Consider the following 23,302-nt stretch of genomic DNA (forward strand, 5'->3'; position numbering starts at 1 on the left):
GGGCTCAAAAAAACCATCTAGTTGAGTACCTCGATGAACTGAAAAATCCTGAAAAGGAAAAGATCATCTATTGGGCAGTAGGTATGGCTCGAAAGAAAAGACAAATTAATCGGCAAAGTCATGTGGAGATGAGGGGTGAATTATCACGAAGGGCTGCCCTGAAGCGTCAAAAGAAGGATCAAAAGGAGCGAAAAGCTGTTGAAAACAAACTCAAAGGGTTAGATGTGTCCCTGATCGAGAGCGAGTTTCCTGAGTTGGAAGAAAACTCCATTTCTGCTGTGACTGACATTCTCTCTGGTGCTTTAGTGGGCCGTAATATTTGTCATGTATGGTTTGATAGTGATTCTGGGGAGAAGACTGTTTACTCAGGGCGTGTCGAGAAACTGAAAAAAAAGAAAAAAGGAACTTATGTAATTGCCTATTGGGGTGAGAATGAATCGTATGATGATGCTGTAGACTTTGAAGTGTCGGCGTATGAATTAGCAGCAGACCTTATATGCCAAGATCTAACATTATCCTAGAGCTGAAACGATTCGTCAACTATTTTAGTAATCGTTTTGTTGACAGAATTGTGTGAGTGAGAGTGTGTGTATGAGAGAGAGTGTGTGTATGAGAGAGAGAGACAGAGTGTGTGTGTGTGTGTGTGTGTGTGTGTGTGTGTGTGTGTGTGTGTGTGTGTGTGTGTGTGTGTGTGAGAGAGAGAGAGAGAGGGAGGGAGAGTGTGTGTATGAGAGAGAGAGTGTGTGTGTGTGTAAGAGAGAGAGGGAGAGTGAGGGAGAGTGTGTGTATGAGAGAGAGAGACAGATAGTGTGTGTGTGAGAGAGAGAGAGAGAGAGAGACAGAGAGTGTGTGTGTGAGAGAGGGAGAGTGTGTGTATGAGAGAGAGACAGAGTGTGTGTGTGTGTGTGTGTGAGAGAGAGAGAGAGAGAGTGAGGGAGAGTGTGTGTATGAGAGAGACCGACCGAGTGAGTGAGGGAGAGTGTGTGTGTGTCTGATTTTGAGCCAGAATTAAAATAAAAGTTTGTATTTTTTTTACGAAAACCCTGGCCTGTCTCTTTAGATCTTCTTGTCATGTAAACTAATCTCTATGTAAACTAATCTCTATCTAATCTAATATGTAAGCAGAAGTAAAATTGCTTTGTAAGATGACTAAAGAAACTATGAAATTCATGTGGCAATGCCAATTGTCTGTTTAATACAATAAATATGTGATTATACCTTTTATTTGAGAGGATTTTGATTTCATATGTAAAGATATGTGTGGATTGATGCTCTCGGTTTCATTAATTAGTGGTTAATTAGAAATCATAAAATTTTATATATACCTTTTAAAAAGAGGTCATCTTAATCCTGTTGGGCTTTTAATTACCTACACTGTGGTGTTTGAATTATGCAAATAGACCAAGGAATGAGGAAGTTATGATATTTTGAAGTGTTTGGTCAAGCGGAAAAGGTCACAGTTTTTCATTGTTTTATTGGTTTAATTAGATGCAAAAATGACCCCAAATTTCCGAATTTAAAAATTCCATAACTTTCTTAATAATTATCCGATTTGAATCATTTAAAAACCATTTTAAAGGTATTTTTATTATCTATCATATGGTTATGATTATATATGAATTTTTTTATATTGATTTTTTTTGTCACATACCTATATAATGAGTGTGTTGCAGCCAGGTCTGTTTTACCAACGTGATCCATACGTTTGCAAGAAAGAGATCCAAATTCAGCCCTTTATCCAGCGATCTTCATCTTCATTCTCAGCAGCCGTAAACGTCAAATCCCGCGCTCGTGATGAATTCAAATAAAAAAATTGCGCTCTTATGAAGCATTACGACATGTTTTACGCCAGTGATATCAAACGCTCATTGGCTCTCGCCTGCTTCCTCACAGATTGCGACATGCCGTGTTTCAGTCGGTGAACTACATTTGGAATGGAGAAGCGCGCGCGCCTTCACACAGAGCGAAGCCGGATTAACATTTTCATGGATTATTTAAATTTAAATTCTGCTCTGTACCTTATACAAAACTATTATATACTGCCAGAGAGGACTGCGACTGCAACACATCGTCATGTGAACGATTTTTGGTACCGGTTTTGACATTAAATAAATTATTGTGATTACACATGTCTGTTGTTTTTCTTCATAATTGTAGCCTACGTAGTTTTAAGAAATGGTTATGGGTAGGATAAGTGGCTCAAAATATATTTTAATGATATTGTTAACAAAACATTGCCATTTCCCCTACATCTCTGTCCATTACGTTTTATCCTTTTTATATTCTGTATAAATGGGTATGTTTAGGTGTGGGAGTAGGGTTAAGGGATCTTACATTTATCTACAAAACGGTAAAAGGGAAATTATACAGATATCTTTGTGATATGAAAGATTCGTAAATAGTTAACGTTTTGTAGCTGTAAAATCGTAATAATGTTATGTTTAAATGTTGCAGTTACGTCCATATCATACGTTTCAGCATCTATCCAAACGTACAAAAAGTACGTTTTCTATCTTTGAAAATTACGTATTAATACCTACGTATTAACAATGAGACCAGGCTGTGTTTTACTGGTTGTTGTCTCCCTCTACAATCCCACTTTTCCACAGCTTTGTGTGAACGGCTAAAACACGGGGTTCGTGACACTAAGGAATGTAAAAATTATTCACTCAGACTTATGTTTTCAAAAATGTGAAAGAGGAATATTAATATTAATATCTAATTGGGCTTAACTGGTGAAATATTTTAATATTTTTTGTAGAAAAAAAAAATCCCAGAATGCTTCTTCACAAGTGGTTAAAACTGCTGATAAATAGTTACTCACTTACTTTTACTTCCTCTTTTCACATGAGATATCATTGACTACCTGTGCGTATATAAGACACACACACCAACTCTCAGATACACTCAGCAAACGCTCAAACTGAGATCAACTCTAGACTCGACACACACTCTTCTCCAAGGTAATGTATTCTTCCTGGTCTTTCTTTCTTTCTGATGTATTTAGAATATCATACCTCTTATTCACATTCCCTTGTATAATTATATATCTGTACTTGTATTGTCTGTTGTCTTTTTTTATCTATTGTGTATTTTTATATACATTTATTTTTCTTTTTACAAATTTTTTCTCTTTTCTTGTTTTCTTCAGAGTCGTCCCTCTGGAATCTTCTGTCACAAAGACCAAGTCCTCGTGTGTAAGATATAAATCTAGTCCTGAATCTGATATATAAAACTTTTGAACAAGATTATGTTTGAATTGACCAGTTCTCTCTTATTGCAGAAATGAATCAATAATAGAGATTTTCTTGGTAACACTTTACAATAAGGTTTCATTAGTGAACATGAACTGAGAATGAACAATACTTCTCCAGCATTTATTAATCTCAATGTTAAAGGGTTAGTTCACCCAAAAATGATCATTATTACTGTCGTTCCACATTAATATCAGACCTTCGTTCATCTTCAGAACACAAATTAATATTTTTTTAATGAAATGCGAGAGCTTTCTGTCCCTCCATCAGAAGCAATTCACACATTCAAGGTCCAGAACGATAAGAAAGACATCATTAAAGTTCTCAATGTGACTCCAGTGGTTTAACTTTAATCTTATGAAGCGACGCGAGTGTTTGTGTGAGAAAAACATAATTTACAAAAAGCTCTCGGTTTCATTAAAAAGATCTTGATTTGTGTTCTGAAGATGAACGAATGTCTCACAGGTTTGGTACGACACGAGGGCGAGTAATTAATGACAGAACTTTCATTTTTGGGTGAACTAATTAATTATTTTTATTTCAGCATTTACTAATACATTATTAAAATCAAAAGTTGTTAACATTAGTTAATGCTCTGTGAACTAACACGAACAAACAATGAACGGATGTATTCTTGGGTCTAAGGTGTTTTTGGGGTCCTTGAGATGTTCTGACATGCCCTGACATTTGTGCTTTTTTCAGTTGCTTTTAAACATATTAAAAAGGTTACAATTACAACAACAATTCAAGTGTAATCTTTCTTTGTAAAAACTAAAGTATACATTTTATCATACATATTTCAAAGTTAAGGATTCATTACTTTGAATATAGCCTACACTGGAACAAACACTATAATAACATTATTTTTGACAAAACATACTGGGCCCTATTTTAACGATCTGAAACGCAAGTATCAAACGCGAAACGCAAGTAACTTTGTGGGCGGGTCTCGGGCGCTGTTGCTATTATACCGGCGAGATAAATGACTCTTGTGCCCGACGCAAATCTAAAATGTGTTGGTCTGAAGTCGCTTCATTACTCATAGGTGTGGTTTGGGCGTAACGTGAAATAAACCAATCAGGGGTGCGTTTCCCGAAAGCATCGTTAGCCAACTATGGTCGCAAGTTCCCTCGTTGCCAATAGAGTTCAATGGACATTGCGATGAACTTGCGACCATAGTTGGCCAACGATGCTTTCGGGAAACGCACCCCAGAGCGTCATCTCACATTCCCTTTAAGAGCAGGCGCGCTTGTTCTATAGCGGATTCCTATTATAACGGCGGATTTGCCAGACGCACGCCAGGAGCGGTTCACAGCCGAGGAGACCGACGTTCTCGCCAGGGCCGTAAAACACAGAGAAGTGACATTGGGGAACTAGTGAAACCTTATAAAGTGTTACAATTTTCTTTTTATTGCAATTAAACAAGTAAAATGTACTTTTCTAGGATTTTATGGTTCGTGACAACAGTGAATCTGCAATCTGACATTTCTATCTTACAAAAATATCCCCAGATCCTAAAAATGCTGTTATTCGTGGTCGTCTTGACTCTCACTCTCCAGCCGGCTCTGAGTCAGCGCTGTGTTGAAGAAAGAGTTAGAAAGGAGAATAAGGAACAATATAACATCTTCCTTGATCACCACCTAAACAACAAGAGCCCAAAGAATGACAACATCAATGAATGGCAGACGTTCATTAACAACATTGAGACCCGGGACCGACCGACTCAGTCCTTCTTTCCCGAAGCAGAACAAAGGAATGTGTTAGCTGTGTGTTCAACAGGGGGAAAGATATATCCTAACACCGTAAACCTCTGCATCAGCAAGAAGCCTCTCAAATTCTACACTGTTGTAGTCAAACCGAAAAATAAGAAGGACGTCAAGAAAGTCAAACAAATGAATCAACATGTTATTCTTGGCTGTGAAAAAATCGAGAACATATGTAGACCTATTCATTTTCACCCAAATGAAAATGATGCTAAACCAGATGATAATCAGCCAGACTGCAGTGGTTAAGCTCTGGAACACACAAGCTTTATTCCTGATGTTGAAAGTCTTCTGACCGACAGAAATGAGGTTCTGGATGATGTTACTCTTAAGCTTTACTTCTTTCATTTTTATCTAACCAATGTTGAAAAGTGAATTAATGTGTGGATGTCTGCAGATTACACACACACACAGCTTTCTGTTTGCCTTTTGCTTTATTAATATCATTAATAAAGAGCATTAAAAAAATCTGGATTTTTACATGAACACACACACACACACACACACAGTTTGTTCTTGCAAACCCCCCTCTTTCAGCTCAAGTCTAGCTCACAATCTTTTTGAAAAATGCAACTTAAATGGGCGTGGATGGCTGTGAGACGAGGGAGGGGAGTGGGTGGGGTGGGGTGTGGTGTGGTGTGGCACGGCAGGGGAGGGGGCCTGTCATCGCCAGATCTACGCGCGCCCTAAACCCACATAATAAAGATGGGCAGTGACATAGAAATTTGCACAAATTAAGCATACGTTCCATACAATTCAGGTATTATCGAAATATCTAAATTTTAATAACGAGTGATTATTTTACAAAAGGCATGTAAAACGGTCAGAGTTACATTTTAGACACACACACACACACACACACACACACACACGCACACGCACGCACGCACGCACGCACACACACCTCTGAAGCGATAGTAAAGTCCTCAGGACCGCATCACTCGCAAGACGAAACCTGCATTGCTGTACAAGGCCGAAGTCCACCATTCTCCAGTTGAGTGGTTGCTACACACACATAGTTTAGATGTGTCCGTGGTTGATGGCCAGGGTTAGGGTTAGGGTTAGGGTTAGGGTTAGGGTTAGTCTAGCCCTGGCAGCATCGCGGGGAAAGATGCACTGAAACTTTTGCACCATGAAAACAAACGCGCGTCCCATCATTGCCTCTCTCATCTACTACGAGTACGCGATATCACAGTTTGACATGTCTGTCATTGGAAAGTTCCACGTGGTGTCATGAATAATAAAGAGCAAGTGTCTTCTCATTGGATAAGAAAACTCAGTACATGAATAATTATGAGACACCGATGAGTCATCAAAGTACCTGTGATGTGGACACGATGAAGATTTTAAACCCGGAAAACGAAAATAGCGGAAAAAAACTAAAATGTAACCATTTCCCCCCTACTACTAAATCTAACAGATACTAACATTGTCTTCAATGGTGTTCAACACACATACCTCTGTTAAAATCTCAGAAAATTTGGTTTAATAGGCGTCGATTTCGGGGGGGACGCGTACCCACCAGATTTCGTCATGAGTCATTTTGTACCCACCACTTTTAACTTCCGTCCATATTAATTTGACTTTGGTTCGATTTTTTTTTTTTTTTTTTACCGTTTTCACTGGTTATGAGGAGCAATATGAGAGAGAAATTTGGTAATCATTGTCTGACCCAACAAAAAAAACATTATAATATTCATTTTATTTTATTTTTCGTGTTCGCATTTATGAGGGAAAAAACAACGTGTCAGTTCTCCGCTACGGACGTGAGCGCTTTTGAAAGCGGCACTAAAAGACTGCTTTAAAACTTTCACAGAGACCTCAAACAGAACAGCTGTCTTTCTTTAAATTGAATTTCGTTTTGTATTAATTATATCTTAATTTTAATCAATGTTTCATGAACCAATTGCCTGGATGGATTTAATAAAGAAGTAAATAGGCCGATAGCAGAATCACGACATGAAGGCGCCGGCGAGTGAACTGGAGTTCGTCTCATAAATGAACTGAAACTCAGCGTATAATGCACATTCACATTCACAGCGTATTTAGACACATTTAGACGCATTCATAATCATTACTTTTACCGTTTTTTTGTGGCAAGCTTTATGCGTGCGGTCGTGCGCTTGAGTGCGGCTATATTACGTAAGCGCTCATTATCCTGTAGTAGGCTATAAGTAATTAAATTAATATAAAGGGGCGATTTGTCCACGAATGACTTAAATGAAAAACTAGCCTACTAGTCGAACTTTTAGTCGGAAGCAGCCCTTATTCCACATATTATCGATTTCGAACCAGGCAACAGGACATCTGGTGAGCGAGCGACCCTGCAGAATGAACGAGCGGAGCGGAATATTCAGAAATGCGCTCTCCACTCACGAGCTCTGATCGGAACAAACCCGAACCTCACTGTCTGCTGAACTTGCGCAGAAACATCAAAATATAACCAGCTTTTTAAAATGGTTTTATAAAACTAAACACTATTTTAGCACAAATTATGAGCTTATTGACAAAATTCGAATAGGCTATAGTAGGCCTAAAAGTTGTATTTTTTTTTTTTTTTTGTGAAAGTTTTGGGTGGGCCTGTTGAAAAGTGCCTGAGCTAGTACATCGTCTTTCAAAACATAACCTGCGCGAAAGAGAGAAAAAAAAAATGAATGCGTCATTGTACCCAGCACTTCTGAAAATGCACTTCCGAATGCGTCTGTGTCCCCAGCACATCTTAAACCAAACTGACGCCCATGTTATGACCCTTTAAAGGGACAGTTCGGCCAGAAATGAAAGTTCTGTCATCATTTACTCATCCTCATGTTGTTCCAAACCTGTATGAGTTTCTTTCTTCTGCTGAACACAGAACAAGATATTTTAGAGAACAGGAGTAACCAAACTGTTGATGGACCCACTGACTCCCAGTACTATGGTAGTGTGTGTGAAGTGTTTGGTTACTGGGAACATGATCTCAGAAGTGCTGAACAGAGAACACATGCTCTGGCTCCCTCTGCTGGTATAACACACACTTACACAGCTTCATCTAAACGCCCAATAGATGTAAACAGTAACATTGTATCATTCTTCACACATTATGGAATGTTACTTTTGAATTTGAACGTTCTGAAACAAGTAACATTTAAAAAACGTTCCATGAACATTAGTTTTTGTGCAAAAGTTTTGAGATCATTATTAATAAGCAGATAACTTTGAACGAACGTTCTATTGATGTTACTGGAAGAATTACTTTGAGAGAACGTTCCCTGTTCGCTGGGATTGAGAAAATGTGCAAAAAGTTCCCACGGTCACACAACAGCTCTAACAGTGTGAAATCCTCTCTCTCTCTCTCTCTCTCTCTCTCTCTCTCTCTCTCTCTCTCTCTCTCTCACACACACACACACACACACACACACACACACACTCATTAACACACATGCACACACATAGTTTGTTCTTGCGTGACACAGGATAACCAAATATTTAATAAGAAGTGAATCATATCACTTCCAGGGTAATTATTGTTAATAATAATAATAATAATAATAAAAATAATAAATTGTATTTATAATGCGCTTTTCTCAGACCCAAAGCGCATACAGTAAAATAAACAAATACAGCAAGAGCAATAAAAACAATTAAGAAAAAGCAGCCTTGAACAAATGTGTCTTAATCAACCCTTTGAATTGTCCCAACGTTGGCGCACTTTTGATTGTAGAAGGAAGTTGTTAACTAAATATATTAAAAAACCAAATAAATATTAGATGAAAAAATATGTTGCCTTGGCAATAAACAGAAATAAGTTTAAGCTGAAGCATCAAAATATACAGTATATATAGAGAGAGAGAGTCATGGTGTGAATCTACACATATCCTTAATGGTTACAGTAACACTCTGATTAACACCCTCAAACACACACACACACACACACACACACACACACACACACACACACACACACACACACACACACACACACACACACACACACACACACACACACACACACACACACACACACACACACACACACACACACACACACACTCTCTCTCTCTCTCTCCAGTATATTCCCATAACAACACCTCAATGTTTTCACACTGTTTTCAACACTGATTATAATCATAAATGTTTCTTGAGCATCAAATTATCATATTAGAGTGATTTGTGAAGGATCATGTGACACTGAAGACTGGAGTAATGATGCTGAAAATTCAGCTTTGATCACAGGAATAAATTACACTTTACTATATATTCACATAGAAAACAGATGATTTACACTAGAATAATATTTCACTGTTTTACTGTAGTTTTTTGTTCAGCATTGGTGATAATTAAGGAAATCTTACTTTTGAATGGTACCTTTTGCTATGTTTACATGCACACGTGTAAAATGCTATGCACTGATGTAATATGCTGTCAGATTTATCTGTAAAAATGAGCAAGCTATGAGGGCAGAATCTATGGCCGAGAAGGTAATGGATAACAACACTACTGAATTTTGGAAGGAGGTAAAGGGTCTTAACAAATGTAGTATACCACCCCCGTGCACTGTAGATGGTATCTCAGGTGTTGAGAATATTGCTGAGATGTGGAGACAGCACTACAGGACCTTGTTTAATTGTGTTAAAAGTGATATTTATATGTCTGACAATGTTAAGTGTGTTGATTTTAAGGCAATTTTTTCAAATGAGGTATCAGGCACTATAAATAAGTTAGCAAATAATAAAGCAAGCGGGTTGGATCACATCACTGCTGAGCACATTAAATATGCCAGCATGAGGTTAGCCCCCCTTCTTGGTATCTGTTTTAATTCCTTTTTAATTCATGGTTTTCTGCCGGATACAATGATATCTGTCTTGCTTGTGCCGGTGATTAAGGATAAGTCTGGTAAGGTTGGTTGCTCTGATAACTACAGACCAATAGCCCTTGCCAGTGTATTGTCTAAAGTTTTTGAAAGCATCCTGTTGAGCAGAATTGTGGACATTATCCCCTCTACTGACAACCAATTTGGTTTTAAACCTAAACATGGCACAGATATGGCCATATATTCCTTAAAGGAAATTGTTAATACGTATAGAGATAAGAACTCCTCAGTTTTAATGAGTTTTATTGATGCCTCAAAAGCTTTTGACCGTGTCAATCACTACAAGTTATTTGACAAAATGAGTAAGAGAGGTGTATCTAAATGTATTGTGAGAATTCTGTCCTACTGGTATGCCAACCAGTCTATGTTTATAAAATGGGGCCACTGTGTTTCTGCCCCTTTTGGGGTCAGGAACGGGGTCAGACAAGGTGGAATCCTCTCCCCTATTCTTTTTAACATGTATGTTGATGAGCTCTCTGTCTGCCTGAATTTGTGTAACACTGGGTGTATGATAGGCAACACTATAGTGAATCATATTATGTATGCAGATGACCTTGTGGTCTTCAGTCCTAGCAGTGCTGGTCTTCAACAGCTTCTTAATGTTTGCTCTGACTATGGAACTGTTCATGATATGAAATTTAATACAGACAAGAGTGCGGTGATGATTTGCAGAACAAAGGAAGATAAATGTCTAATGTTTCCTCCTTTTAAATTGGCAGGTAATATCTTGAGAGTTTTGAGCAAATACAAGTATCTTGGGCATCTCATTACAGACCAGTTGAAGGATGACCTTGACGTTTACAGGCAATGCCGTTCTTTATATGCTCAGGCGAATAGTTTGACTCGCAAGTTTGGTGGGTGCACAGATAGAGTGAAAGTTGCTTTGTTCAGAGCATACTGCACTCCTCTCTACACTGCACACTTGTGGTCTAGTTTCAGCAAAGCTAGCTTGCATAAACTCCAGGTAGCTTACAATGATGCACTGAGAATTCTGCTGAGAAGACCACGCTGGTGTAGTGCCAGTGAGATGTTTGTGGCTGCAGGTGTTAATACACTGCAAGCCACATTGAGAAATGTTATGTACAAATTTATATGTCGGCTAAATAACTCCGAGAATTACATAATTATGGCATTGACCAGCATCAAGTTTAGCACTACACGGTATAAGTCCAAGTTATGGAAGCATTGGTATAGTTGTCTCCTCTGAAGTTTTTATTGTATTGTGTGTACTGTCTTGTTTTTTATTTGGACCTGTGAGTCTGCAATAAAGTTATTATTATTATTATTATTATTATTAGCCAACAATCAGTATGGCCGATAAAAGCAATTATTTTCACTATCGGCCATACGATTGTTTAAGAACAGCCGATGATCAGTGCTGATTATATCCTGTCAATCAAAAGGGTGCGGTGAAACATCACAGCTAGAACATTTTTGTTCTAAAAATGTTCTTAAAACATTACCATAGACCTTATTCACAGCAGTGCATTTTTAACGGGAATGACAGCGAGGCTGTGAGGGACAGACGTGCATCTCTTCAGTGGGCTGTACTGTTATTTAATGTGTTTTTTGGATTGTTCTGCTCATGAAACACTGGAAAAATATCTTTCCAAGAAATTTCAGTTGACAAAAAACTCCCGACAATATAAGCCGTGGAACATTGTAAGTAATACAGGAGCTTTAAACTGCTTTTTTTTACAGCGGATGCCATTGGAAACACGGCAAGTCCTGTCCCTCACAGCCTCACTTTCATACATTATTTTTGTTCCCAGAATGTTCTCTTAAAAAGATGGCATAACATTCTCTAAGAACACTCTAAAAATGTCTTGTGCTGACCCCTCAGAAGTGCCCAGTTCCTCTTTGAGGAGAGGAGATGAAGGCCCAGTTCCTCTTCTTCTTCTGCAGTCTTGAAAGTCTTTTAGCTCACATTCATCAAGGCAGCTGTCTGAAATTTCAACACTCAGAAAACCGCATAACTCAAATTAAACCTGCTGCTTAATTCCAGAAATCTCATCTGGTTAACAACAACACAACAGCAGTTCCTCATTTGATCAAAAAGCTTAGTCCTTATTTCCAGGGGAAAAGCAAGCATTCTTCTTTGCAAAACGCAGGAAAAAGCAGGGAAACTATTCTATTCTATTCTATAGTGTATAATATAAACAAAGAATTCTTTGTCTTTTCTTTTTTACAAGAAACCCAAATAAAATCACTGTAAGATGTCTGTTATGTGCCTGTTCAAATCACAATTTCTATTTAACTGGGTCACCCAATCTCGTTCTCATACAATGCACTAAAATGATCTTAGTTAACACTTTCGCTGTAAATCGATGCGTACGGCCGTCTGTCAGAAGCTACTTATTTTAGTCAATTAAGTTTTAAATATGGATATTTTAAGGTCTGTGTTAGACCTCGTTTACACTGTCAGTGAAATGTGACCCAATTCCGATTTTTTGCTCATATGTGACACAGATCGGATGTGTTCTATGACAGTGTAAACAGGGAAAAAACGCATGCATTCGGATATTTCCAGATCGGTTTCAGGCCTCGTTCATATGTGTAAATAAATCAGATATAAATCGGATATGTAGGCCTATGTGCCAATGCGACTGTCATGTTAACCGGCAGATCGGATTTTCTGAGGCATTAGGCAACGTCTCCGCGGTTTAATGACGAGAGAAACCCAGACGTGTGTCTGCAAAGGGACGGATGGCCCGACGCAACGTCTGGTCGTAGGAGAGGAATGTGGACAAACGTTGACACAACATATCAAAGGTTGACTTGCTCATCCAAAAATTTCGGACCCACTGCTCCTCGTTAGTCGTTAAAGCCAATATTTAAACACAATCTGCTCCCACCAGTCCTGAGATCTCTCTCACACACAATAACTGAAGCATATGTGCAATGATGGCACTTTTCGTCCTCCTCCCCCTTTGTCAGGGTTCTGTCACTTCTGTAGGCTATTTCTTGGTTCTGTGACAGAGCTCGGACACGTCTTTGTGTGTGCGCGCCGCTCTCTTGTCTGTGTGCCGTGTTTCATGTGCGGGGCGTGGTGTTTGGATCCCGGCACATCTGTCTAGTTTGGTTTCGGTTCTGTGTCGGGATTCGGACATTCATGCTCCGCGTGTTATGACAGGAGAAGCTTTCGCTTGTCACGTGAGCGTGCGGTTTAGAGTTCGATCGGACCGTACACTCTCCTGTCTGCGTGTGTTGTGTTCTGTGTAGCACGCGGTTCGTGTTTTACACTGGCTATGTGCTTTCATGTTGTCCTGTTTTGTGTGAACAGTGGTTTATGAGTGTTCTCACTGGCTGCATGCTCATGTCTCGTTTTGTGTGAGCACATGACTGGTGATTTGTTTTACTAGCCATGTGTTTGTGTGTTTTTCATGTTTGGTGTTGGCACATGGCTTGTCATGTGTTTCCTTGTGCCATGTGCTCTCCTGTCGATTGTCTAACCTCGCCCATCTTGTTACCTAATTATTGATTTATTTGCCCCACCTGTCCTCCCTCGTTACCTGCTTTGTTTGCTCCCTATTTATTCTCCTTGTGTTTGCAATCCTATATGCTGTATGTTTACCCTTGTGTGCTTCGTCAAGTCAAGTCAAGTCAAGTCAAGTCAAGTCAAGTCATCCCATCCCATCCCATCCCATCCCATCCCTTTCGGGCAGTTTTGTTTTTATATTGTTTTATTTTTTTGCTAAAAGGAACCGTATGTAAGATTGTGGCCAAAACTGGTACTGCAATCACTTTCAAATTACTGTAGAGCGATGTATCCCCTCCTCCTCCCCCCTGACTCGAGGTTGCCAGTTAGGCTGCAGGATCCAGCAGGAACGTAGGCTGCTACAAGGAGCTTCCAATGGCAAGTGACAAGTCCTACACAGTACGGGGTTTTTTCGGACTTTGTCACGACGTATTTCGGATTCATAACGAGGTCTTTTAGGTTTCATAACGTTAGACATTTTTTATCCGACACGTTTGTAGCTGCAGCTGTGGTAACTAGAGCAGAGCTGGCAACCCGGATGCCGAAACACCACTGACTTCGTGATTGGTAGATAGGTGGAGGGTGGAGCATCAGGCCAAAACACAACATGACAACATCAACATCAGTTGAGGGCTGCAACTTCACTTTTAAATGACAATATCCTGGCCGGACTACTGTTGTCAGTGATATAAGTATTTGAAATGAACATGATTTCTTAATGTCTAGTGACATATCAGGGCCATTTTATGATGAATTGAAATACATTTCTTACATACGGTTCCTTTAATAAAAGCCTTTATTTTTTCTGCGTTTGAGTCCTCACCTCATCTCCTACAGTTGGTTTGGTCACATCATTAGAAACAAGTGTGAGCAGTTTAGACCCTGAACCCTGTGTTAAACTGATGTGTGTTGTTTATTCAGAGACTGTAGTCCTCTTAAATGCACTGAAAATGTTATTAAACCTTTTAAGTGTTCCCCGTGTTTCTCCGTCGTTTCGGCAATTTGTTGTTATATGGTGCAATTTTCTATTATTATTTTTTATTATTATTTGTTTACAATGCATCAAGGTGCCATCAACTCTGTTTTTTCTCTCAATGGTCATATTTTAATATTCATGTGTCTGTTGTGGTAGATTTTTCCCCTACTCACCTGACTTAGGTTGAACCGAGTGTCCTTGACACCTGAAAATATTATACTCAGTTGAGTTGCCTCTGAACGCGCGAGTTGACGCCTAAGCGTAGCTATTCTTACCGCATAAATAAAATGCCCAAGAATGTCTCGGTTCCGTATGTAACCCTCGTTCCCTGAGTAGGGAACGGAGACGTTACGTCGGATGACGACGAATGGGGTTTCGCTTAGAAAGCCTATCACCTTCGAGTATAGAAAACGAGCCAATGGCAATGAAATGCCATGGGTCTGCGGAATTTGCATTATCCAGTGAGACAACCTTTGCTTGGAGAGAGCCTTTCACTTCAGCTTCCCGCCATAACAGACAAAGAGCTGGTGTGAGGTCCTGAAACACTGCGTTCTGTCTACGTAAGCACGGAGGGTGCGTACTGGACAGAGCAGTGCCAAGGCTGGGTCTGCCTCCTCCAAGGGCAGCGCTTGCAGGTTCACCACCTGGTCTCGAAAGGGTGTGGTGGGAACCTTGGGCACATATCCATGCCGGGGTCTCAGGATCACGTGAGAGTTAGCCGGCCTGAATTCCAGGCACGCTTCGTCAACCGAAAATGCCTGCAGGTCCCCTACCCTCTTGATGGAGGCCAATGCAACCAGGAGCGCTGTCTTCATTGAACTTAAGCTCCACTGATTGCAGAGGCTCAAAGGGAGCACTCTGCAGGGCAGTTAAAACCACTGAGAGGTCCCAAGAGGGTACGAGGGGAGGACGAGGAGGATTCAGACTTCTCGCTCCCCTCAGGAACCTGATGATCAGGTCGTGCTTTCCCAGAGACTTACCATCAACTGCGTCGTGATGTGCGGCAATAGCGGCAACATACACTTTAAGGGTGGAGGGAGACAGCCTTCGCTCCAACCCTTCTTGCAGGAAGGAAAGCACGACACTGATCAGGCATTTCGTGGGTTCTTGATGTTTAGAAGAACACCAGTTGACGAAGAGGTTCCACTTCAACGCATAGGCATGTCTCGTGGACGATGCTCTAGCGGAAGTGATGGTAGCCACAGGGTACTCAAACCTGCCTCGTCCCGTCCAGGAGCCACACGTGGAGGTTCCAAAGATTGGGACGAGGGTGCCATAGGGTGCCCCGTCCCTGAGAAAGCAGGTCCTTCCTCAGGGGAATTGGCCAGGGAGGTGCTGTCGCGAGGAGTACTAGTTCTGGGAACCAGGTCCGGTTGTGCCAATACGGGGCAACCAAAATGACCTGCTCCTCGTCCTCCCTGAGCATCTTGAACGGCAGCCTGTGAAGGGAGAGAGGTTCAAGATGCGCAGGTAGAGGATTGGCCGTAACCCACCGGATTTCTTCGGTACAATGAAGTAGGGGCTGTAGAAGCTGGACTTCATTTCGGCTGGAGGGACAGTCTAGATCGCACCCTTCGCCAGTAGGGTGGCGACCTCCACTCTCATGACAGGGGCATTGCCACCGACCATAGTGAAGCGGACTCCCCTGAAGCGGGGAGGAGACCGCGCGAACTGAATCGCGTAGCCGAGCCTGATGGTTCTCGCGACCCAGCGGGACAGTCTGGGAAGCTCTAGCCAGGCTCCCAGAAACTGCACCAGTGGGGTCATTCGAACCACAGACGTACCGTCGGTGGTGCAGCAAGGCGCGCACTATAGTCCGAGAACTCTGTGTGCTCAGGTTTGGGGAGACCAGTTCTTTCTTTAACCACATTAGGGTACTACTCGTCATTGGACGAGCAGCGGGGAGTGGAGAACAAAAGATTCTCCCCCGGCCCTCCACCGGGGGAAGGAGTAGCCCTGCTACCATCTCCTGAGAAAGACTGGTTGCCAACCCTGAGCAGCCCGTCTCAGGGGCGCCGCTTAGCCTGGCGTTTAGCAGGGCGCGGGGCCGGAGAGGGCTGTGGCGCCTTCCTGCGGCTTCCTCCACGATGCGGCCCGGGTGGAGGCTGCTGCTGGGGCCGTGCGGGAGGGGCGGGAGCCGCAGGAGGGCGCCCTCGGCGGCGAGTAAGCTGAGGATTCTGTGCCGACGGCTGGGTGGAGACAGCAGCAGGCTGTCGGGGCAGAATGTGCTTTATCGCCTCAGACTGCTTCTGAGCGGTCGAGAACTGTTGGGCAAAGTCCTCGACCGCACCGCCGAAGAGGCCGGCCTGGGATATGGGGGTGTCGGTCTCCCGCATATCAGCCAGGTTCAGCCAGAGATGTCTCTCCTGGATCACAGCTGTGGACATCACCTGGCCCAGGGAGCGTGCGGTCACCTTCGTCGCTCGGAGAGCAAGGTTGGTGGCGGCACGCAGCTCATCAAAGAGCCCTGGGTCAGTCCTGCCCTCGTGCATGTCCCTGAGCACCTGGGCCTGGTAGACCTGCAGGATGGCCATGGCATGCAAAGAGGCGGCTGCCTGTCCCGCCGCTCTGTAAAATTTCGCCACCAGGGTAGACGAAAATCTACAGGCTTTGAATGGGTGCTTAGGGTCACCACGAGAGGAAGCGCTTGCCGGACACAGCTGCATCGCGACAGAACGTTCTACCGGGGGAACCCCAGTGTACCCACAGGCAGCAGCCTTATCGAGGGGAGGAAAGGCGGAGGAGGTCGACGAATGATCGCGGGAAGACAATGGTGTCTTCCAGGACCGCGTGACCTCCTCATGCACATCTGGGAAGAAAGGTATTGGGGTTGGACGCCGACGGGGGTCACCGGCCGCACCCAAAAACCAATCGTCCAGCCGCGAGCGCACAGGGTCGGGTGGTGGGGACCACTCAAGCCCAATGGCCGCGGCTGCCCGGGAAAGCATGGCCGTCATCTCGGGATCTGACTCGGGCAATGCTGGCACACCCGAAGGTGGCAGCACAGCCGAATCATCATTTCCCGATGACTCCTGCCCGCCTTGTGATGCAGTGATCGACATTGCATCCTCTTCTGGAGCGCCGAAAGAGACACGCGGGGCCTCCGTAGAGGGACCAGCGGTCTCAGTCTGAACGCTCGCGGGTACCAACGCTGGAGAGGGGGGTGTGGACCGTGGACGAATCGGCGGTTTGTTCCACACCGTCACCCTCAGGTTACCCTGGTCATCAGCCGAAGTACGGCCTCTCGCGGAGACCGTAGATTGGGGTGTGGATGAGGGGACTCTCGCTCGAATGAGTTCATTGAGTCTCGACCGTAGCGTGGAGATGGTCATGTTCCCACAGTGAGAACATGAGTCATCCACAAGCGCTGCTTTAGCGTGATCTAAGCCCAAACACACAAAGCAGCGATTGTGCCCATCAGAATTGGAAACATTGCGACCACAACCAGAAGTGCACGGGCGAGGCATCTTTGAAAAGACGTGCCGCGTGCAAGCTCTTTTTGTGAGAGGAAAACTCTGCGGATGCTGAAGCGACCAGGGAGAAACACACTAACTGGCAGATCACTGCACAGATCAGCAGGGTAATGTGCACTCGCTGGAAATCACCGTCACACCAACACCAGAGAGTCTCGAAGGGAAAGTAGAGAAAAAGTAAACTCAGGATTTTGGCTTACAGGAGTGAAGAAAGCTCTCGGCTCCGAAGTGAAAACATATCTGCATGTTGCTGGCGTACTTCCTTATATACCCATGAGGTGGAGCGGAGTTACGCTATGCAAATTCCGCAGACCCATGGCATTTCATTGCCATTGGCTCGTTTTCTATACTCGAAGGTGATAGGCTTTCTAAGCGAAACCCCATTCGTAGTCATCCGACGTAACTCGGAGTGACCACGAAAGGGAATTAGAGTTACCTGACTGCAATCTAACCCCGCCTAAGAGTCTCACAAAGAGTCAAGCGACGTCTCGCACCCTATCGACACTATCACTCAGGAATAAGGTCTTTAGTGTCTAACCTGTAACTTGTTCCTCTAACTAACTCGCTGCGCAGAAATAATAACCGACAGACTCCAGACAATGACTTCGAATGTTCTTTAATCCCGGCTGGAGGATCTTAGACAAATTTCAGAAAAAATTCCACCATCAAAAGGAATACAAAAGTTTTTATATAATAGGAGCATGGCGAAAATGACATGATATATTACATAATTTCCCTACAATTTGATTGGTTCTTCATAGGCAAACCCTTCTGTTACTAGGTAGAAGCAAACTCTGTTTTCTTGATTACTTCATTATTAATCACAAGTTTTCAAACCTAGACATCTGTCTTTCATTTCCCCTATTTGTTATTTATACACACAAACACTCAAAGTCACAAGAAAGCATATGAATGTTGTTCCTGCAAGAAAAATAAATGTTAGTTATGATTAATTAAAAAAATTCATCACACTGTATAATGAGTGTGTTGCAGGTCGGTGTTTTACTGGTTGTTGTCTCCCCTCTTTGCGCCCTCTACAATCCCACTTTTCCACAGCTTTACACGCCCATTTCTAGAGACTTTTTGCAATTCTGAAGTGTGAACGACCAGCTAAAACACGGGGTTCGTGACACTAAGGAATGTAAAAATGATTCACTCAGACTTATGTTTTCAAAAATGTGAAAGAGGAAAACCCTGAACTCCCTTATCCTTCTCAGTTACAAGCCTATAACATAAGTATATGAATTTAAATGTAGGCCTAATAACAGTCTGATAAAACAGTTGATTAATCAATAAGCCTTTTAGAACAGCTGAGGGCGTTGTTAGGCACGACCAGTCTATGGGCACGACGCGGAGCGGAGTAAAAGCCCCTTAGCTGTTGTAAATTCACTGTAAATCATGGATTCAAGGGACTTAATGCTTTTATAAAACGGTTACTCCATAAAAATATTCATTTTAATATCTATTTACACCATATACATCACATACACCAGCAACAAAAAATATAAAGTTATATAACACATTTATTCCTCCGCCAAGCAATGTAGTTCCACAGAGGTTGCTAAGCAACACATGCAGCAACAGAGCGTCACAGACGGCAGTTGCGCAGTAACACTAATGTAACGCAGTCACAGGTGTGTGCGTGTGTGTGTGTGTGTGTGTGTGGAGTCATTTACAACGGCTTCGAACGCGGCTCAACCAATCAGAATCAAGGACTGGAACTATCCATTTTATAATATCCATTTTAATATTAATATCTAATTAGGCTTATCTGGTGAAATATTTCAATATTATTTGTAGAAAATGTTTGTTTTTTTAAATCCCGGAACGCTTCATAAGTGGCTAAAACTTTTGCTGACAAATAGTTGCCCACTTACTTTTACTTCCTCTTATCACATGAGATCATTGACTACCTGTGTGTATATAAGACACACACACCAACTCTCAGATACACTCAGCAAACGCTCAAACTGAGATCCAACTCTTAACTCGACACACACTCTTCTCCAAGGTAATGTATTCTTCCTGGTCTTTCTTTCTTTCTGATGTATTTAGAATATCATACCTCTTATTCACATTCCCTCGTATAATTATATATCTGTACTTGTATTGTCTGTTGTCTTTTTTGTCTATTGTGTATTTTTATATATTTTTTTTTCTTATTACGTGTCTTAATAGTTGTCACAAATCTTCTGTCACAAAGATCAAGTCCTCGTGTGTAAGATATAAATCTAGTCCTGAATCTGATATATAAAACTTTTGAACAAGATCATGTTTGAATTGACCAGTTCTCTCTTATTGCAGAAATGAATCAATAATAGAGATTTTCTTGGTAACACTTTACAATAAGGATTCATTAGTGAACATGAACTGAGAATGAACAATACTTCTCCAGCATTTATTAATCTCAATGTTAAAGGGTTAGTTCACCCAAAAATTTAAATTATGTCATTATTTCTGTCGTTCCACATTAATATCAGACCTTCGTTCATCTTCAGAACACAAATTAATATTTTTTAATGAAATGCGAGAGCTTTCTGTCCCTCCATCAGAAGCAATTCACACATTCAAGGTCCAGAACGATATAAAGACATCATTAAAGTTCTCAATGTGACTCCAGTGGTTTAACTTTAATCTTATGAAGCGACGCGAGTGTGTGTGTGAGAAAAACATAATTTACAAAAAAGCTCTCGGTTTCATTAAAAAGATCTTGATTTGTGTTCTGAAGATGAACAAATGTCTCACAGGTTTGGTACGACACGAGGGCGAGTAATTAATGACCTTTCATTTTTGGGTGAACTAATTAATTTACTTTTATTTCAGCATTTACTAATACATTATTAAAATCAAAAGTTGTTAACATTAGTTAATGCACTGTGAACTAACACGAACACACAATGAACGGATGTATTCTTAACTAGCGTTAACAAAGATGAACAAATACAGTAACAAATGCTCATGTTAGTTAATACATTAATGTGAACTAGTGAAACCTTATGGTAACGTGTTTCTTTGTATTGCAATTAAACAAGTAAAAATGTACTTTTCTAGGATTTTATGGTTCAGTGAATCTGCAATCTGACATTTCTATTTTACACAAATATCCCCAGATCCTAAAAATGCTGTTATTCGTGATCCTCCTGACTCTCACTCTCCAGCCGGCTCTGAGTAAGAAGGGTCAGACGGCTCTGAGTAAGAAGGGTCAGACGGCTCAGAGTCAGCAGCGCTGTGTGACTGCGGTGAATACGGTGAATCCAGATTACATCCAACATTACACCTTCCTTAAACAACATCTAAACAACAAAGTCCCAAAGAGTGACGACATCAGAGAATGGGAGACGTTCATTACCAAAATTAAAACCTGGGACCGGCCGGTTCAGAGCTTCTTTCTCTATTCAGAATCAGAATTTGATAAAGTGTTAGCTGTGTGTTCAACAGGGGGAAAGATATTTCCTAACACCAAAAACCTCTGCATCAGCAAGAAGACTTTCAACTTCTACACTGTTACTGTCAACACTAAGATGAAGGTCAAGAAGGTCGAATTCATAAAAAATCGACATGTTATTCTTGGCTGTGAAAAAGAAAAAATCTTGAACAAATGTCTACCTATTCATTTTGAGGCAAATATAAATAATGCTGTACCAGATAATAATCAGCCAGACTGCAGTGGTTAAGCTCTGGAACACACATGCTTTATTCCTGATGTTGAAAGTCTTCTGACCGACAGAAATTAGGTTCTGGATGATGTTACTCTTAAGCTTTACTTCTTTCATTTTTATCTAACCAATGTTGAAAAGTGAATTAATGTGTGGATGTCTGCACATTACACACACACACAGCTTTCTGTTTGCCTTTTGCTTTATTAATATCATTAAATAAAGATCATCAAAACTTTGTGTATTTTTTGTAAATTACATATGTACACACACACACACACACACACACACACACACACACATACATATACGCGTGCGGTGCCAAAGTGAGCTCCATAATATTTTATATTTCTGATCTGGTCAGTGTAGTGGAGTGTGTGTGTGTGTGTGTGTGTGTGTGTGTGTGTGTAGGAGTCAGTGTGGGAAAGCAGCATTAAAACAGTGAAACGCTTCATGACACGTTCAGACTTTAACACGTCCATGTAACGCCTGTGTGTGTGTGTGTGTGTGTGTGTGTGTGTGTGTGTGTGTGTGTGTGTGTGTGTGTTTGTGTGTGTGTGTGTGTGTGTGTGTGTGTGTGTGTGTGTGTGTGTGTGTGTGTGTGTGTGTGTGTGTGTGTGTGTGTGTGTCACGGCCCAGAGTCTTGGATCACAGATTAAACTCCTAAAACTCTTCAGGACATCCCGTTCGGGAAAACAAATCTCAGAGATTTTTATCTCAGACGGGAATGAAAAGAGGATGTGATTCTACTGTCCGTCAAAAACATGTCAAATGAAAAAAACTCTCAGTAAAGGAAAAACTCACGACATCTGAAAGTTATGAACAAATGTTCTTCCAGTAACAATAATATAACGTTCAGTCAAAGTGATCTGGTCCAGAAACATCATTCATGGAATGTTTGATTTGTTTTTCAATGTTTCAGTTGGATGTTTGTTTTCAAATGTAACGTTTTTTAAATGTTGCTACTGTTCAGATTCAAAAGTAACGTTCCATAATGTTTGAAGAATGGAATGTTCACTTAACGTTCGCAAAACAATATTTTTTTTTAAACTGGACTTTAAGAAATAACGTTTTCAGAGCATATATGTGACCCTGGACCACAAAATCAGTCTTATGTGTAATTTTTTTTTTTTTGAGATTTATACATCATCTGAAAGCTGAATACATAATCTTTCCATTGATATTAGGTTTGTTAGGATATGAAAATATTTGGCCTAGATACAACCATTTGAAAAAATGGAAACTGAGGGTGCAGAAAAATCGAAATATTAAGAAAATCGCCTTTAAAGTTGTCCATTTCTATAGGCGATTGTGCTGCATCCACTCACAATTTTTTTTTTATATATATTTAAGGTGGGAAATTTACAAAATATCTTCATGGATCATGATCTTTACTTAATATCCTGATGATTTTTGGCATAAAAGAAAAATTGATCATTTTGACCCATACAATGTTTTGTTGGCTATTGCCACAAATATACCCGTGCGACTTAAGACTGGTTTTGTGATCCAGGGTCACATATTTATACTTTTATACAGTAATTGCTCTTGTAAAGTCTATATCTCTCACAGCCTGATAGAAAACTCTACAAATGAACAGATCTTCATAAGATTTAGACTTTTAATGTATTTGTTGTTCAGTCATTTTTACCATCATGAACTCTAACGTTACACGTCAGTCACTTATTTAGACTCGCATAGTTCAAAGAACTATCAGAAACAAAGTTTGAATATTTAAATATTTATTTCAAGGAAATAAGTTACAGTTGGCATGCAGAATAATTTATCATAAATACAAAAAAAATGAAATACATTTACATTCAACTTACAATTTTATATAGTAGGCCTATGTA

At 41.1% G+C, this 23,302-nt stretch overlaps 3 long non-coding RNA genes across 3 annotated transcripts in view; 2 read left to right on the forward strand and 1 right to left on the reverse strand.

The window, feature by feature from the left end:
• LOC309496765 overlaps positions 1-23,302 on the reverse strand; it is a 77,050-nt gene that overhangs the window by 20,472 nt on the left and 33,276 nt on the right. The window lies entirely within an intron of this gene.
• LOC309496741 overlaps positions 2,852-23,302 on the forward strand; it is a 67,421-nt gene continuing 46,970 nt past the window's right edge. Inside the window, exons 1-2 of the long non-coding RNA XR_014205207.1 lie at positions 2,852-2,963; positions 3,152-3,197. This is a non-coding gene — a long non-coding RNA (uncharacterized lncRNA). The remainder of the gene's footprint in view (positions 2,964-3,151; positions 3,198-23,302) is intronic.
• On the forward strand, positions 19,360-21,461 carry LOC309496751. The gene is made up of 2 exons (XR_014205217.1): positions 19,360-19,804; positions 20,904-21,461. It is a non-coding gene; the product is annotated as an uncharacterized lncRNA (long non-coding RNA).

The sequence above is a fragment of the Leuciscus leuciscus genome, assembly GCF_965113295.1.
Source record: "Leuciscus leuciscus genome assembly, chromosome: 4".
NCBI classification, from domain to species: Eukaryota; Metazoa; Chordata; class Actinopteri; order Cypriniformes; family Leuciscidae; genus Leuciscus; species Leuciscus leuciscus.